Raw genomic sequence first — 13,572 nt, forward strand, 5'->3', positions numbered from 1 at the left:
GACTGGGCTCTGGCCCCAACGATGGACTGGGCTCTGGCCCCAACGATGGACTGGGCTCTGGCCCCAACGATGGACTGGGCTCTGGCCCCAACGATGGACTGGGCTCTGGCCCCAAAGATGGACTGGGCTCTGGCCCCGACGATGGACTGGGCTCTGGCCCCGACGACGGACTGGGCTCTGGCCCCGACGACGGACTGGGCATCGGCCCCGACACTGGACTGGGCATCGGCCCCAACGTCATCCTGGGCCGGCGACTCTACATCATCCTGGGCCGGCGACTCTACATCATCCTGGGCCGGCGACTCTACATCATCCTGGGCCGGCGACTCTACATCACCCTGGGCCGGCGACTCTACATCATCCTGGGCCGGCGACTCTACATCACCCTGGGCCGGCGACTCAACATCACCCTGGGCCGGCGACTCAACATCACCCTGGGCCGGCGCCTCAGGGCTCGTGCATCAACGGCTCACCTCAGCATTGCCCTGGGCTGTCGCACCTCAACACCACGGCTCAACATCACAACTCGGCATCACAATGGGCCATCGCCTCAGCATCGCACTGGGCTGTCGCCCCAACTTTAACGCCAGTCACCTGGTTGTATCGGTATCCTCATCCATCCCGCATGACAAACTTATCGCAGCTACCCACTGGTAGCGAGTAGGAGTTTATGTCTATTTTGATATGCCGTTTTTGTTCTGGTGCAGTTATTCAGTGATGTTTCAGCTTTCTGCTCTGTCCCTCTCAGGTCTCGATAACCGGCTCTCCAACTCTCCTCTGTCGTAAGCTCGCACTTTCTGCATTCTCCTGACTAAGGTGCCACCCTTTTTTATTGCTAGTCTAATCATGCAGTTACCGCAAGTTGTTTCTCTCAACCAACCAGGGCATCCGCCCCACTGCCTGTGTCCATGCCTGCTTTGCACAAGCATTCACCGCGCCACACCGCGTAGGTGTTTATCATAACTGACATGGTGTTATTATTCTTGGTCGAGATGTTTTCTTGGTGTTTCATTCATTGTTCGTTTCAGCTACAAGCTCTGCTCTCTCCCTCTCTTAGGTCATGATTACCAGTTGTCTGCCGATTCTCCTCTGTTTTAACCTGACCTTTCTGCTATCCTGGCCGAGGTGCTCGTCTTTTAATGTTAGCCACTCATGCTTTGTCTAAAGCTGTCTCTCTCACCACTCTGGGCAGACGCCCGCATAGTGCAGGCTTTCAGCCGCTGGTCCGACGCAGTGCATCTTGCATTCGGCTCATTCCTCGCTTTGTCATCTGGCTCAGTGTACTGTTTCTGTTCTGTTAACTCTGTTTCGTTCTTCTCGTTCCTCGCCCAAGAGGTATACAGCACGCTCGTTCAGAATCGGCGTGGCCACCACGGCCGCTAAGCGGGGTCTGTCCCCTACTGCGATCAAGGCGCTGGGCCGTTGGTCGTCTGGCGCATACGCTTCCTGCATTTGCCTCACTCCTCATCACGTCGTTGAAGCATGCTATATCTGGTCTGTAACTTTATGTTTTCTATTCTCATTTCTGGTGACGGTGGTATTTTGCTGCACCGGCGGCATTCACTCCATCTCTTGGGGGGCTATCGCTCCGGTCACCCGGTCATGTCTGTATTCTATCCTTCTCTCATCTATCAGATCGATTTTATAGTGGTCCGTAAGCCTGTTATCTCTATATTTTGTAACATTGAACCAGCCTAGTTGCCATGGTTGTTTATCTATGATGTCAACTATCATACCACATATTATAGCCTACATTCATTCATCCATCCATTCATTTACTCATTCATCACCATGTTCTACTCTCTCTCCTAGGTCACGATTCCGGCTCTCTACCTACTGTCATAATCTAAGTTTTCAGCGCTCTCCTGACCAAGGTGCATCTATCAATCAAATCATAACGCTCTGCTGTGTCTCTGCTCTCAGCGCATCCGCGCCATGTCTTCTCGCATAGCCTAAGGTACCGACATTATCATCACCATCATCATCACAGGCTTCATGCCTCCGCTAGACAACCGCCCATAAGCTTAAGCCTTAGAACATCCCTATCATTTATAATCTCATTTAATCTATCATCATTTGTCTTCCAACACCTATCACTTATCACTCATCATCATCATTATTATTATCATTGTAATCATTGTCGTCATTGTCATCGTTATCATTATCATCTTTATCATCATCATCATTGTTATCATCGTCATCATTATCATCATTGTCATCATTATCGTCATTGTCATCATTATCATTATCATTATCATCTTCATCATTGTCATCATTGTCATCATTATCATCATTATCGTCATCATCGTCATCATTGCCATTGTCATCATTGTCATTGTCATCATTATCATCATTATCATCATTATCATCATCATCTCATCATCATCACCTATCATCCTTCATCTTCCGTCTATCATCAATCAATCATCTAACTAACTTTTCATGTCTTTCAGATGGTGTCTCCTTGTAAGCGGTAGGTGAGTTCACTTCTAATCTCTATTTTGGGGCAGGCTACGCCCGCCTCCATCTCCGCTGGAGGATATGCTGTCCTATCCCGGAGTTCAACGCGAAGACGGGAACCTTCGCCAAACTGATTCATGCATTTTATCAAGTGTTATTGTTCGCCAAACTTTTATGCATTCCTGTATCATGTCTAATGTTCAATAAATGTTAATAACGTTCGTTTGCCTCTCGAGTCTTCATGGTAGAAATGGGAGCTTGCGTAAATTCTACCAGGGAGACTCGAATTTCTCGGCTGTCAAACTTAGCCTACTAGGCCAACCAACAAATCTTCCTTTTGACAGATCATACATGCGTCATCATTGCCCAGGATCGCCAACCAATCACAACGCGAGATTGGGGGTTCCCCCGTTACGCGTCACTCATGCATCGTTACCTCTCAGCCAATGGATCACATTCACGTTTGTTTAAATAGCTGTCACTCATTCTGTTCTCTGCTTTTCAGTTAAGCCGATTTTGAAGCCACCACCACCCCTCCGTCCACCGTCACCAGAGGTTCCCGTCTGTTAGGGGGCAGGCTACGCCCGCCTCCATCTCCGCTGGAGGATATGCTGTCCTATCCCGGAGTTCAACGCGAAGACGGGAACCTTCGCCAAACTGATTCATGCATTTTATCAAGTGTTATTGTTCGCCAAACTTTTATGCATTCCTGTATCATGTCTAATGTTCAATAAATGTTAATAACGTTCGTTTGCCTCTCGAGTCTTCATGGTAGAATAGAGAGGAGTAGAGTGCAGTGAGGTATCTCCCACACTACAGGAGCCAAAAGGAAAACTCGCTCTCTCTCTCTCACACACACACACACACATGCACGCGCACACGCACACACACACGCATACGCACACACGCACACGCACAAGCATACACACACATGCAGACACACGCACACACACACACACATGCACGCGCACACGCACACACACCTCCCCTCTTGGGAGTTCCACCAGTCTCTGTTCTTGCTGAATGCCTCTCTGTTAATGACCACATTTTCCTCCACTCGCACACACACACACACACACACACACACACACACACACACACACACACACACACACACACACACACACACACACCTTTTCCACATTTGAAAATGTCACCTGGTCGTTGAACCTCAGTGCAGCATCTGTGCATCTGTGGCTTTGCATGCAAACAGAGGAGCCCACATGACCACATGGCCAGATGGAGATGAATAGATGAATAGAGGGAGATGAGGAGACACAAGAGAGTATATCTGGGGAGAGAGAGAGAGAGAGAGAGAGAGAGAGAGAGAGAGAGAGAGAGAGAGAGAGAGAGAGAGAGAGAGAGAGAGCAACCAGACGTGCAAACACACACACACACACACACACACACACACACACACGCATGGATACACGGACCCACGGATGCACGGACCCACGGATGGACAGACCCACTGATGCATGAATATGTAACGTATGTATCGGTAGTCTTGATTGGTCTGGACCTTTAACTCAGCGATGTAGTGCTGTGGCTCCCATGCCGCTCTGGAGTGTTGACTGCTTGGGCATGGGAGGCAATGTGTGTGGGGCAGCCGTGGCCTAGTGGTTAGAAAGTTGGTCTTTCAATCTAGAGGTTGCTGGTTCGAATCCCCCCTGACCTCTCCCTACATCTCCATCCATGGCTGAAGTGCCCTTGAGCAAGGCACCTAACCCCACATTGCTCCAGGGCCTGTAACCAATACCCTGAAAAATAATAACTGTAAGTCGCTTTGAATAAATGAAAGCGTCAGCTATAAGCGCAATGTAATGTAATGTGATGTGTGTGCTCTGTGTAGCATGGAAAGAGATGATGGGATGGTACTATGCTGTATATTTACATGACTGAATTAACCCTGTGCATCAGCACTAAGACATATATCACCACCACACAACTTCTTTCCCCCTTCTCCACTCTCCGCTCAAGACCTTTGCACGTCTTCCCCTCTGCAAAAATATTTAGTGCTTCCACAACCCCCAGTGCTGTGCTTCACCGGGATGGGTTGGGATGGGATGGGATGGGGGATCATTTGTTTGAAGATGAGAAGGTTCCTCTCCGCACCAAAAAAGGAATTTCGTAGCCTCGAGGTCTGCCCCACCGAAGACCCTGTTTTCTGCCAAGCGTGCGGAGGGCAGGACACACACACACACACACAGACACACACACACGCACACACACACAGACACACACACACACAGACACAGACACACACACACACACACACACACAGACACAGACACAGACACAGACACACAGACAGACAGACAGACACACAGACACAGACACACACACACACACAGACAGACAGACAGACAGACACACACACACACACACATAATGTACACCCCCACATTCCACAGCCTCTGCATAAGTGACTCCTTGCATTCATGTAAATTAATTTCATTTCATTAAGATCTAACGGGCCCAAAAAAAATGAACAGAATTGTTGATGTCCCATAGGCCGCACAGATGCTGCAGCCGCTCTTACAGGTAGATAGATACCCACAGGTGTGTTTCCCAGTTTTAATGGACACATAGATGCGATTTTGGCCAGGCGAAGCGAACTTCGCCATTCATTATTATGAGAGGCGAAGGCAAGTGAAAGCAAGCAAACAGGACCGAGGCGAAGCGAAATCATTAAACAAAGTTTAATGTTATGCAAGTGAGGAGCGAATTCGACTGCGGCGGCCCAATCAAATCAACAACATAACTATTCCATTCCATTTGATTCGCCGCGACGACCTGATAACGATTAACTGTCAATGAATTTCGCCTCTCTTCGCCTCGCTTGCTTCGCCTGCAATGTGTCCCTACAGTTATAATGAATCATTGTTGCTTTCTTGACACCCCCCCCCCCACACACACACACACACACCACACCACCACAGCCTACATTCTTGACCCCCAATCCCGTCTCCAATCCCCTTGCATGCAATGTGCTCCCTCATGGTCTAGGCTGGACCGGAGTCTAGACAAACACTGATACAGCTGTGGATGGAGGAACATTATTTGGAATATATACTGCCAAACAGCCCAGACCATGACAGTGACCCGCCTGTAGATTACAATATGCTGAGATCACCGTAAGGAGTGTTCCCATGATTGTCATCGTCATCATCATCACCTCTCTGCCCCCCCCCCCCTTCTCTCTCTCTTTCTCTCTCTCTCCCCCTCTCTCTCTCTCTCTCTCTCTCTCTCACTCTCTCTTTCTCTCTCTCTCCCCCTCTCCCTCACTCTCTCACACACACTCACACAAATACACATCATAGTGTATGTCTACATTTTCCAGATTTTCTAACTCTTCTCACAGGCAGAGGACCTGCAGGGAGTATTGCAGAACAATGCAGGGACTAGATTGCACTCAACACAACATCTCCTATAGGTCTACTGTATTTGGTCTACTGATATTCAGTCATTGCAGAGGTCAGACAGACGTACAGTAAAGACCAAGAGGCAGAGCTTGAGTGCGATCTATTTTCCTACATTTTTTGATGCCTCACAGACACACAGGAAAGGTAAAAGGGCAGTGCAGGTGATGGTAGAATAACCTGTATCTGCAGAACAGTTGTCTGCAGTCATGGGTAAACGGTTAGGTCGTCAGCCTTGTATCCCACAAAAAAGTGCCGGTTTGAATCCTGACCTGCCAAGTTGGTGGGTGTTCTCCCCCATCCTCCTCCATGACTGAGATACCCTGAGCATGGTACCGTCCTGCCGCACTGCTCCCTTGGGGCGCAATTGTGGGCCGCCCCCCCTTTCACAGGTGGAGCACACATGCAATTTTCTTCTGTGCATTGTTCACTTGTGTGCTATGAAGTGCTGTGTCACAATGACAATGGTAGTGTGGAGTTTCCCAGGTGTGGGCTTTAAAGGGACACTGTGCAGGAAATGGTCAAAAAATGTACTGCAACTATGCTGCTCATTGAAACTAGGCTCCCTACTGCCAAATTTACTAAGTAATAAACCTTAACTTTCTAACCTTGCGTCCTCGCGCGCACCCATTGCTTCGACTTGCCGAATCCCCGCCTCCGATGAGAAAACAGTGAAGTTGGCATTCTAAACTAAAGCAGAAATCAGGGAACAGCGTTGCCATCTTACCTCAGACTAACTCAGCTGCCAGCAACAGTTTAACTTGTAAAACAATATTTTTGGGGGGAAGGATTTTCGCATTTCATTATCTCGCTCCGATAAAGGAGTCATCAGTACCACTAACTTAATAGCCTATTGTATCAGAGACGGCAGTTACGATAGACAAATCCTTCCGTTGTTGTCTGTGTAGGCTATTTCATATTTTTTTATTTTTTTTTATTTTGGGTAGTCATGCATTCGTAGGCCTACTGTAATAGCCAACAATTAATTTGATTTACTTTACTCAAAGTTGCTCAGAGGTCTGTTTATCAGCGGCGTTTTAAGGGAGGCAAACCGCTTCTGTCGACCTTTTTTTTCCATGCAGACGCTGAATAACCAACAACACGAGCTCAAAAGGTACAGACAGCGCCCGTGCAGAAAGACGTTTCTTTGCCCTGTTTGTAAAGTTGTGAGAACCCTCGTATCGTTGTAAAGGCATTTAGGTCTGGGGTTATATCTGGAGTAACATGGCGGCCGCAGATATCGGAAACACGACCGACTGTCAAGGTCTAGTTTGCGTCAATGACGTTGCCTCGCATCTCGAGGTCATAAGCAAAAGGCTAGGAGGAAAGGAAAGGCAAAGAGAGGGACACACGGATGTCGTGAACAGGTCGTAAAAACGGACCGATGGCCACCCTAAGTGCAGAGCAGACAGCTTGGGAAAGAGATGAAGGAGCAGACAGGGAGAAGGGGAACAAGAGGGTCAGGAGGGAGAAAGGAGAAACATTTAGAGAGAGAATAAACAAGAGAGAGGGAAACTGAGAAAAAAAAAACGAACATGAGAGGCAGAGAATGGACCATAGCCAGGGAGAGAAAGAAATTGGAAAAGGGAATAAGGCAGAGGGAAAGGAAAGAAAAGGAAAGGAAAGACAAGAGGTATGGACAGACTGAGAAAATCAGAAAAGAGAGAGAGAGAGAGAGAGAGAGAGAGAGAGAGAGAGAGAGAGAGAGAGAGAGAGAGAGAGAAAGAGAGAGAGAATGAATCTCACCCCAGAGGGAAGGGAAAGGAAAGGAAAGGAGAGACAGGGGCAGGGAGGTATGGATGGATGGATGGATGGATGGATGGACAAAGTGGGAGAAGGAGAAAAAAGAAAGAGAGAGAGAGGGATCGAACGAATCCCACCCAGCCCAGACTCCGTGGTGGGATCGTTTGGCCTTAAATCACTGCTCCCTTGTCCGTCCGTCTGTGTGTCTGGCCGCCTGTGTTGTCCGTCTGTGTTTTCAGAGAATGTGTGGCGGAGGAATGTTAATGTGTAACTGGACTCGATGGCTGGTGAAGAACAGGTGCAGTGTAGTACCACACACACATGCACGCACGCACACATGGACGCACGCACACTCACAAGTACAGACACACACATGCACGCACGCACACACACACGCACACACGCACACTCACAAGTACAGACACACACATGCACGCACGCACACACGCACACACGCACACTCACAAGTACAGACACACACATGCACGCACGCACACACGCACACTCACAAGTACAGACACACACATGCACGCACGCACACACGCACACTCACAAGTACAGACACACACATGCACGCACGCACACAAGCAAGCAAGCACACTCACAAGTACAGACACACACACGCACACACGCACACACGCACACACGCACACTCACAAGTACAGACACACACATGCACGCACGCACACACGCACGCACGCACACTCACAAGTACAGACACACACATGCACGCACGCACACACGCACACTCACAAGTACAGACACACACACGCACGCACGCACACACTTTCTCTCTCCTCCATCTCTCCTCTCTTCCTATGTTGCTCTTTCCATCCATCAATCTCTCTCTCTCTCACTCACTCTCTCTGTCTCTCTCTCTCTCTTCCATCTCCTCTCTCTCCGTCTCTCTCCCTCGCTCTCTCACTCCAGATGGACTGTGTCTGTCCTGGGAGAGGTCGTCCTGAAGACAGAGTAGCCAAGCCCATTTCACATCGCATTCTTTCACACCGGGACCAGAGGAGGACTCGGGTCGGGTTGGGGTGTGGAGAGTGGAGAGTGGAGAGTGGAGGGTGGAGAAGAGAGGAGCCGGGTCGGGTTGGGGTGTGGAGGGTGGAGAGTGGAGAGTGGAGAGTGGAGAGTGGAGGGTGGAGGAGAGAGGAGCCGGGTCGGGTTGGGGTGTGGAGGGTGGAGGGTGGAGGGGAGAGGAGCCGGGTCGGGTTGGGGTGTGGAGGGTGGAGGGTGGAGGGGAGAGGAGCCGGGTCGGGTTGGGGTGTGGAGAGTGGAGAGTGGAGAGTGGAGGGTGGAGGGGAGAGGAGCCGGGTCGGGTTGGGGTGTGTAGAGTGGAGGGTGGAGAGTGGAGAGTGGAGGGGGAGGGGGAGGGTGGAGAGTAGTGGAGGGGGAGTCGAGTCGAGGTGTGGAGAGAGGAGGGTGGAGGATGGAGGGGGACTCCCTATACACCACTGATGGGCCCACCAGTACAGTAGGATCAGACGGAGAGGGGAGGGGGAGGGGGGGAGGGATTGGGGCAGTCACCCTTTGACCTTCCACAGCGGGCCCGCAGACAAGGACAAACCCTCGGATTACCGTTTCTTCTGTCTGTGGTTAAGCGGTGAAGGGATGTTGGTGAAGGTCGGGGCTGGGGTTTGGGATTTGGGGTTTGGGGCGGGAGATCAGATCCATTACTCGTCTGGAGGCAAGCGTAAGGGAAGTGAAAGGCTGGGAACAGTACGAAGCTGCATAACGCATCTAAGAAAACCCACTTACAGAGTTTCATATGCGAAATAGATGAAGAAAGTATATGAATGGAATAAAAGCTGCATGTAGACGACCTTGTCTGCATCTTTAAAAGTACATCGTGTATTATTTTTAGTAGTTCATTTACAGAATCCATGCTGCCCATTCACAAATGTTACCTTTTTTAACAAATACTTACGCACCTAAGAAAACCCACTTAGAGAGTGTTATGCGAGATGGATGAAGAAAGGATATGAATGGAAGAAAATCGACCGTGTGCATCTTAAAAGATCCGGGGCCGCCTTAGCCCTACACTACAACATGCTCACAGTACATAGCTTAGGGCAGACGTGGGCAAACTCAGGACCGGGGGCCACATGCCCATTTCATGTGGCCTCCCCAGCCTTTACAAGAAAGACAACTTTTGAATCCATATTCAAAAGGTTACTCCAAATGCTAACTAAATCAAGAGTCTTGCGAATTTAAGATCAACTAAAGACATAGGCTTCATCTAAATATGTGCAGGAATATCATTACTGCCAAGTTACGTCAGCGTACATTATGTTTTATTATTGACACGGGCAAGTTGTCTGTGGCATCCGGCCCTTCCCACCCCTGGCTTAAGGTCAGATTAGACTTCTGCAACTGCGCCCGTCAAAAGTCGCGTGGGAGTGGCCACGAACCAACATTGTATTCATGCATCTGCGAGTTCTGCAAGGTCCGAGGTCTCGTCGCGAGACACATTTGAAATTGCACGATTACTTTCACTGCATTGTAAGCACTGCGGCTATTATTAAGCAATGTTGCTTTCTAGCCCGGTTAGCTAGGTATTTTCACACAAATTGCAAAGGCAATGCACTGGTATCATTATTTGACATACCCAGTCTGTTTTCACGAGCAGAAAATGCAAGCATGTAAAGACAGTTGATTCTGCCGATGTGTGTTTACATTCGGTGGAGGAAGCTACGGTAGTAAAACCGCAGGCATTGTGCCACAAGTGTTCAACTGATGCATTGTAGCCTCGTGTATTTACACACATTTACGCACAAGGCATTAACATAGTTTTTAACAGAATATAGCTCTGCTCTCGCAAACTACTGGCATTGCGCTGCCACAAGAACAGAACAAGGAAGTGGCGAGACGACCAATCATAGCGCCTTTTTGTCTGCGTCCTCCGCGCCCATCTGACGGATAGTTAGAATTTTTTCGAGGCGCTCGACGACGGGCGCAGAGCCTCTGCGAGGGGGGCGTGGACTCGCACAGACAAAAGACGATGGACGCAGAGGCTCTGCGTCCGAAGCATAAATCTAGCTTTAGGGTGACCAGACCTACAAAACGGTTTAACCAGGACAGTCCCGGCTTGGAGTTGTGTGTCCCAGGTCCCGAGCAAACTCTGTCGGGGCACATATATGTCCCGGTGTTGGCCAGTATCAGGGTAAATATATGGAAAAGATTACATGTTTACCTTCCACAATAAATGGCAGCCAGCGCTTGTATCGGAAGTCTGAAGGAGTCAGTTGCGATTTGTCATCCCTCCCCCTAAAATTGATTAGAATGCAGGAAATTGCATCTAATAAATACAACATTTTCTGGGGGAGGACCCCCAGACCCACCCTCCAAATATTGTCCTTAAGCCATGGGCGAATTGTCCTGGTTTCGGACTACAAAAATCTGGTCACCCTAACATAGCTGCCAAACCATATGACACATGTCCATACGATTTTACTACTGAAATAAGCATGAAGCGTTTCCCAAGTGACGAGATGTATGACAATCTGTCAACAGAAATACAAGTACCCATGTGCACATTGAGTACATACTCTCTCTCTCTCTCTCTCTCTCTCTCTCTCTCTCTCTCTCTCTCTCTCTCTCTCTCTCTCTCTCTCTCTCTCTCTCTTTCTCTCTCTCTCTCCCCCTCTCTCTCACGGTGGATTTACACTGAGATATTCGGGTTCGCTTAACGTGTTTGGGAGCATTGCGTTTTAGTTTTTAGTTGTCCCCTGTTTAGTTGTCCCCTTTCTCTCTCGCTCGCTCTCTCATATTCTGTCTCTCTCTCACACACAAACACACACACACACAAACACACACACACACACACACACACACACACACACACACACACACACACACACACACACACACACACACACACACACACACACACACACACACACACACAGGCACGCTCACGCAGGTAGGAGGACAGGGGTAGGATGGATAGAAGTCTTTCAGTAGGTTGGAAGGAAGAGGAACCATTGAGAGAGGGAAAGGGATGTGGCATGAGAGAGAGAGGAGGGAGAGAGAGAGAGAAAGGAGGGAGAGAGGGAGGGAGGGAGGACTGTTTAGAAAGAAAACAGGGAAAATAGAGGAAGGGAAGGGAGCTGTACAGGAGGACGGTCAGACAGGAGTGAGAGGAAGAAAGTAAGAGTGTGGAATTCCCCCTCATTTTAAACATGTGAAGAGACAGAGAGAGAGAGAGAGAGAGAGAGAGAGAGAGAGAGAGAGAGAGAGAGAGAGAGAGAGAGAGAGAGTGAAGAGAGAGAGAGAAGGGAGAGAGAGAAGAGAGAGAGAGAGTGTGAAGAGAGAGAGAGAGAGAGAAGAGAGAGGGAGAGAGAGAGAGAAGAGAGAGGGAGAGAGAGAGAGAAGGGGGAGAGAGAGAGTGAAGAGAGAGAAAGAGAGAGAGAGAGAGAGAGAGAGAGAGAGAGAGAGAGAGAGAGAGAGAGAGAGAGAGAGAGAGAGAGAGAGAGATGCTCCTGGGTAGGAGTAAGACATGAGATGTCACTTTCATCATCTCTCTTCACTTTCACTGGAAAACACACACACACACATACGTACATACACACGCACACACACACACACATGCACACACACGCGCGGGCGCGCACACACATGCACGCACGCACACACGCAAGCACACACACACATACACATGCACATACACACATGCGCATACACATGCCCCCACACACACGCATACGCATGCACACGCACGCACGCACAGACACACACATACACAGACACACACATAGACAGAATACACACACACACAGCGTGATAATAACAAGGAAAGTGCAATCCCAGTCAGCTAGGGAGCAGCCCTGGTGGCCGGAACACTGATGTGATGTGCCAGCTGCCTGTTCACGCTTGTTACCCCCTACACACCACCCATCCATCACCACACACACACACACGCACGCACGCACGCACGCACACACACACGCGCACACAAACAAACACACACACACACACACACACACACAGACACACGTGTGCACGCACGCACACGCGCACAGTACAGACACTCACACTTTACCATTCCTATATAAGAGTAGTGGAACTAAAGAACGAAGGAATGAATGAGAAGAGAGATGAGTGAAGAGGATGAGAGAGCAATAGGTGCTATGCAGCATACTGCATGACCTTTACTGGATTAAAGGAGAAGTTCACTGTTGGTATATAATCAAGACAAATCGTTCCATTTTGAAGGGTGTTGGGAATGTGTGCCTTGCATTCTGAGTCTATTTGCAGCACGAGAGATGACAGGAAGCGAGTGGGAGAGAGAGACGGGGGTGGGGTGGGGGTGGGGTGGGGGGATCGGCAAATGGGCCGGGTCGGAACCGAACCCGGGTCACCGGCACAGCAACCCAGCGACCCACCGCTAGGCCACGGAAGGGCCAGGACACTCCGTCTCCCTCTCCACTTTCCATGTTTGTTACACTTGCTCATATGTAATGTTTCATATGCTGTCTATATGTCTATATATAATGCCCATTCATTTCTGATATGTAATGTGTCATATGCTGTCTATATGTCTATATATAATCCCTATTTATTTCTCATATGTAATGTTTCATACTGTCTTTATGTCTATATATAATCCCTATTTCTCATATGTAATGTTTCATATGCTGTCTATATGTCTATATATAATCCCTATTTCTCATATGTAATGTTTCAAACTGTCTTTATGTCTATATATAATCCCTATTTCTCATATGTAATGTTTCATATGCTGTCTATATGTCTATATATAATCCCTATTTCTCATATGTAATGTTTCATACTGTCTTTATGTCTATATATAATCCCTATTTTTCTCATATGTAATGTTTCATATGCTGTCTATGTCTATATATAATGCCTATTCATTTCTCATATGTAATGTTTCATATGCTGTCTTTATGTCTATATATAATCCCTATTTCTCATATGT

At 48.6% G+C, this 13,572-nt stretch overlaps 1 long non-coding RNA gene across 1 annotated transcript; it reads left to right on the top strand.

Moving 5' to 3' along the window:
• Positions 1-788: 788 nt before the first annotated feature.
• On the top strand, positions 789-3,208 carry LOC134463284 (uncharacterized). Its single transcript, XR_010037704.1, has 3 exons — positions 789-1,957; positions 2,454-2,477; positions 2,966-3,208. It is a non-coding gene; the product is annotated as an uncharacterized LOC134463284 (long non-coding RNA).
• The last annotated feature ends 10,364 nt before the right edge of the window (positions 3,209-13,572 follow it).

Source organism: Engraulis encrasicolus, chromosome 2 (assembly GCF_034702125.1).
Source record: "Engraulis encrasicolus isolate BLACKSEA-1 chromosome 2, IST_EnEncr_1.0, whole genome shotgun sequence".
Lineage (NCBI taxonomy): Eukaryota > Metazoa > Chordata > Actinopteri > Clupeiformes > Engraulidae > Engraulis > Engraulis encrasicolus.